Here is a 6,000-nt window from a genome sequence, read left to right as displayed (position 1 = left end):
TTTATGATACCATAACAAGTCATAAAAAGGTCATAAAATTTTATGACCCCTAACTCATTTGCACATGAATAGACATCAAAGCCTAGTGCATTGTATATCTCTCTCTCACGAATAACATATCAAGCCCACCAAGTGCATCCATCCAGCAGAACACAACAGAAGCTTCAAATACTGGTACTGTCTACATGAGTGTTTGTTTCACCAATGGCTCAAGGGAAACTTAATTTTTTCATTTAGGCAGTTTGGGGGGGAAATGTCACTAAAGTACAGTTGAATCAAACTTCATTTCTGTATGTTCATCATAAATCTCAGGAAATAACAGTGCAATCTCCACAGTTAAACATAAGCCATTCGCCGTTTTTTTTTTTTTACATTAGTCTTATATTTTCCAATTTACATCAACACTTTTTGCAATGTTTGTGGCATAAAGGCTTCTGCTTTTCTAAGAAGTAAGCAAAACATTTGAAACAATAATTAACTAATAAGCCCCTCCATGAGTCGTCACCTCATCGTGGTGGAGGGGTTTGCGTGCCTCATGATCCTAGGAGCCATGTTGTCGGGGGCCTCATGCCCCTGGTAGGGTCACCCATGGCAAACGGGTCCTAGGTGAGGGGCCAGACAAAGCTCACACAAGCCCCTTATGACGAATAACATAAATGGATTTCATTTTCCCTTGCCCAGACGCGGGTCACCGGGGCCCCCCTCTGGAGCCAGGCCTGGAGGCGGGGCTCGAAGGCGAGCGTCTGGTGGCCGGGCCTTCGCCCATGGGGCACAGTCCGAAAAGGAAACGTGGGTCTCCCTTCCCATGGGCTCACTACCTGTGGGAGAGGCCAAAGGGGTCGGGTGCAGCGTAAGCTGGGTGGCGGCCAAAGACAAGGGACCGGCTGGTCCCTTGACAGGGGCGGTCTGATCCCCGGCTGCAGAAGCTGGCTCTTGGGACATGGAATGTCACCTCTCTGGCTGGGAAGGAGCCCGAGCTGGTGTGCGTGGCAGAAAAGTTCTGACTAGACATAGTCGGACTTGCCTCCACGCACAGTTTGGGTTCCGGTACAAGCCCTCTCGAGAGGGGCTGGACTCTCTTCCACTCTGGAGTTGCTCACGGTGAGAGGCGTCGAGCAGGTGTGGGTATACTTATTGCCCCCTGGCTGGGCGCCTGCACATTGGGGTTCACCCCGGTGAACGAGAGTGTAGCCTCTCTCCGCCTTCGGGTGGGGGAACGTGTCCTGACTGTTGTTTATGTCTATGCACCAAACGGCAGCTCAGAGTACCCACCCTTCTTGGAGTCTCTGGAGGAAGTGCTGGACAGCGCTCCTTCTGGGGACTCCATCGTTCTACTGGGTGACTTCAATGCTCACGTGGGCAATAACAGTGAGACCTGGATGGGCGTGATTGGAAGGAACGCCCCCCCCCCCGCCCCCCCCCCCATGAACACCATGTTCAAACATAACGGGGTTCATGTGTGCACTTGGCACCAAGATACCCAAAGCCCCAGTTTGATGATCGACTTTGTAGTCGTGTCATCGGATTTGCGGCCGTATGTTTTGGACACTTGGGCGAAGAGAGGGGCAGAGCTGTCAACTGATCACCACCTGGTGGTGGGTTGACTCCGATGGTGGGGGAAGATGCTGGTCCGACCTGGCAGACCCAAACGCTCTGTGAGGGTCTGCTGGGAACGTCTGGCAGAATCTCCTGTCAGGAAGAGCTTCAACTCCCACCTCCGGCAGAGCTTTTCCAATGTCCTGGGGGAGGCGGGGGTCATTGAGTCAGAGTGGACCATGTTCCGCGCCTCCATTGCTAAGGCGGCCGACCGCAGCTGTGGCCGTAAGGTTGTTGGTGCCTGTCGTGGCGGCAATCCCCCGAACCCGCCGGTGGACACCGGCGGTAAGGGATGCCGTCAAGCTGAAGAAGGAGTCCTATCGGGCCGTTTTGGCTTGCGGGACTCCGGAGGCAGCTGACAGGTACCGGATGGCCAAGCGGAACGTGGCTTCTGCGATTGCTGAGGCAAAAACCCGGGCGTGGGAGGAGTTTGGCGAGGCCATGGAGAATGACTTCCGGACGGCTTCGAGAAAATTCTGGTCCACCATCCGGCGTCTCAGGAGGGGGAAACAGTGCAACGTCAACACTGCTTACAGTGGGGATGGCGTGCTGCTGACCTCGACTCGGGACGTCGTGAGTCGGTGGGGAGAATACTTCGAAGACCTCCTCAATTCCACCTACACGCCTTCCATTGTGGAAGCAGGGCCTGGGGACTCTGAGGCGGACTCTCCAATCTCTGGGGTCGAAGTTACTGAGGTAGTTAAACTCGGTGGCAAGGCCCTGGGGGTGGATGGGATCTGCCCGGAGTTCTTAAGGGCTCTGGATGTTGCTGGAGAGGAGGGTCTGTCGGGAGGTCGAACCTCGGATTCAGGAGGAGCAGTGTGGCTTTCGTCCTGGCCGTGGAACAGTGGACCAGCTATACACCCTCGGCAGAATCCTCGAGGGTGCATGGGAGTTCGCCCAACCAGTCCACATGTTTTTTGTGGACTTGGAGAAGGCGTTCGACCGTGTCCCTCGGGAGGTTCTGTGGAGGGTTAGGGTTAGGGTTGTTCATAATTTTTATGGACAGAATTTCTAGGTGCAGCCGAGGCATTGAGGAGGTCCGGTTTGGGGACCTCAGCATCGCGTCTCTGCTTTTTGCAGACGACGTGGTGCTGTTGGGTTCTTCAGGCCGTGATCTCCAGCTCTCACTGGAGCGGTTCGCAGCAGAGTGTGAAGCGGTCGGTATGAGGGTCAGCACCTCCAAATCCGAGTACATGGTCCTCGATCGGAAAAGGGTGGAATGCCCTCTCCAGATCGGGGATGAGATCCTGCCCCAAGTGGAGGAGTTTAAGTATCTTGGGGTCTTGTTCACGAGTGATGGGAGGATGGAGCGCGAGATCGACAGGATCGATTTACGCTCCTACCCTCACCTATGGTCACGAGCTATGGGTCATAACCGAAAGAACAAGATCCCGGATACAAGTGGCCGAAATGAGTTTTCTCCGCAGGATGTCCGGGCTCTCCCTTAGAGATAGGGTGAGAAGCTCGGTCATCCAGGAGAGACTCGGAGTAGAGTCGCTACTCCTCCACGTTGACAGGAGCCAGATGAGGTGGCTCGGGCATCTCATCAGGATGCCTCCTGGACGCCTCCCTGGGTAGGTGTTCCGAGCATGTCCCACCGGTAGGAGACCCCGGGGACGACCCAGGACGCGCTGGAGAGACTGTCTCTCAGCTGGCCTGGGAACGCCTTGAGATCCCCCGGGATGAGCTGGATCAAGTGGCTGGGGAGAGGGAAGTCTGGGAGTCCCTCCTGAAGCTGCTGCCCCCGCAACCCGACCCCGGATAAGCGGAAGAAGATGGATGGATGGATGTAATTAACTAATAAGGATCCATCCGCTTTATTTTATTGTTGTTGTGGGTTTCCAGTGCCCATTATAACGTGTCTATGATGTAAGCATGTAATCATGCGTCTTGCTGGATATATTCATCGTTCATGGATTTGAGACTCTCACTAAAGAGAACACACCCCTCACATTTTTGTGTATATTTGATTATTTTTATTTTTGCTCAGACAACACTGAAGAACTGTCACTGTTAGAAAAATTGTATATATATGTTATCATGCGTTCTCTGAGTACTTATTCATAATGTTACTGCTCAGTATGCTTGCTGCTTTGCCTCGCTTATTCTTATCTTGTGTAACAGAACAGAAGGATCACGGCTGAGTCAGGGGTGAGATGACGGTTGTGTCAAACAAGATACTGCTGACATCTCAGCAGAAAAATGACATCCACCAGAACAGATCACATCAAACGATGCGTCATGAACCTTCTGATCTTCCTTAAAGAACATCACTTTCTCTTTTTATCTCTCGGAATATTGCTTAAACTGTTTTGCTGATATAGCCATATCTGCACGCAACACTTTGTGCATTACTTTTTGTTTCTTTTCTTACGAGACGAAGCCCGCAATCTTTTTTTCCCCCCTCACCCTCAGGGGCTAATCGTCTCACACTGTGGGTAGGGCGTTCCAAATAAAAAGAGCGAGGAATGTAAACAGATTTTTAGTGTAGTCAGATTGTAGAAAGCAATCTGTAGCTCACTCCTCACGAGAAAACTCAATATTCTGCCTCACTTGTTTTTTGTCTGTTGATCCTTTTCTCTTATTCAGATATTCAGTTAGCACTTTGAACCTGACAGTCACTGTGCCACGATGTACAAGTTGTCATTACACAACCTGTATAACAGTGTCACGACTCGTCCCCGGTTGTTTTATTATTTGTATATGTTGCCATAGTTTCAGTTTTCCTCGCTGTGTACTCACGCCTCCTGTCTGTTCACAATCTATGTACCGTATTTGCCGGTGTATAAGTCGACTTGGTGTATAAGTCGACCCCCTAAAATTCGACGGAAATTTACGATTTTATGATATATCCTTTGTATAAGTCGAGCACAATTGTTGCATTATATTAAACTTCAAAATTTAATCAGAAATATGCGAAATTTATTGACGAAATGTGTTCAAATTCGCGAGTTTGTAGCGAGCGATCTATACGCCATTTTAAATATTATTTACTTCATGACCCTGTGATATTACGCGCCGAGAGAGACTAACAACAATGAACACTCTTAGAAACTGGTTTATTTTTAGTTAAGAAACTACAAATTATAATTATAAAGTGATTGCCAGTACATAGAGTTCAAAATTCGTCTTCATTGTCGCTACTTCCGAAAAGCTCGTTCCATTCGTTTTCGTTTAGTTTGTCGTCATAAAGGGCATCTTCTTGGTCTTCTCTATCCTGAGAGCGTTTGGCGAATATTTTCTAAGTGCCAACGGCTCTTGCGCCATAAAGAGTCCGCCCCGGCTGGTTCCCCATGTCGGCCAGAACAAGTGAAAATTCGGCCTCTTCCCCTGGAAGTCTGGCCAAGTTTGGCGAATATTTTCTAAGTGCCAACGACTCAACCGCCGTAAAGTGTCCGCCTCGGCTGGTTCCCCGTGTCGGCCACCACAAGTGAAAATTCGGCCTCTTCCCCTGGAAGTCCGGCCAAGTTTGGCGAATATTTTTTAAGTGCCAACGTCTCAACCGCCGTAAAGTGTCCGCCTCGGCTGGTTTCTCCAGTCGGCCAGAACAAGTGAAAATTCGGCCTCTTCCCCTGGAAGTCTGGCCAAGTTTGGCGAATATTTTCTAAGTGCCAACGACATTCATTTAGACATGGCGATTGAATGTTTACTTACCGGTAGTTATTGTCGTTGCTTGACGCGCGATGACTCGCACATTCGCTCAATACCCAGTACTTCCCCCTAGCAGTCATCGTCGCTGCCTGGCTTTCGATGTCCGTTATTGAGGTGAGAATATTTGAAATTGTTGCTGAGGATGCGTGTTAATGCGACGAACGCTTTATAATGATTCAGTTTCTCGCTGTTTGATGAGCCTGACGGACGCACACCCACGCACAATGAGATGCATGAGAAACGGCCTTGGTTACCATCACATTTGAAGCGATGAATACGAAGTTACATTTTATGACTCGGTGTATAAGTCGAGGTCGATTTTTTTCGGTCGATTTTGGATCGAAAAAGGTCGACTAATACACCGGCAAATACGGTAATCACCGTCACCTGCCTCTCGTTACCTGTCTTTTATTTAAGTCCTGTCTGCCCCTCGCTCCCGGCGGATTATTCTCGTCTTTCGTCTGTAGTCTCGTCTGTCGTCTTGTTTCTCGTCGTTTTGTCTCATCTTTCTGTTTCTCTGCAATTTGGTCTGTCGGTTACCCCTGTCACTCTGCCTCCGTTAAGTTAGTTTAGTTAGTTTGCCGGTTCTGTTGGTTTGTTCCCCTCATCCTCCCTTCCAACTACCTATTCCCTCAATAAATCCTGGTCCAAGCCGTATTTGGTCACCCAGCTCCACTCCAATCCGTGACAAACTGTTTAAATTGTCCTCTCAAAACAACTCAACACACAGCTACTGTATCATTATGTCTA

The sequence above is a fragment of the Syngnathus scovelli genome, chromosome 7 (genome assembly GCF_024217435.2).
Source record: "Syngnathus scovelli strain Florida chromosome 7, RoL_Ssco_1.2, whole genome shotgun sequence".
Taxonomy (NCBI): Eukaryota; Metazoa; Chordata; class Actinopteri; order Syngnathiformes; family Syngnathidae; genus Syngnathus; species Syngnathus scovelli.
The sequence above is the reverse complement of the archived record's forward strand: the minus strand, read 5'-3'. Positions refer to the sequence as shown.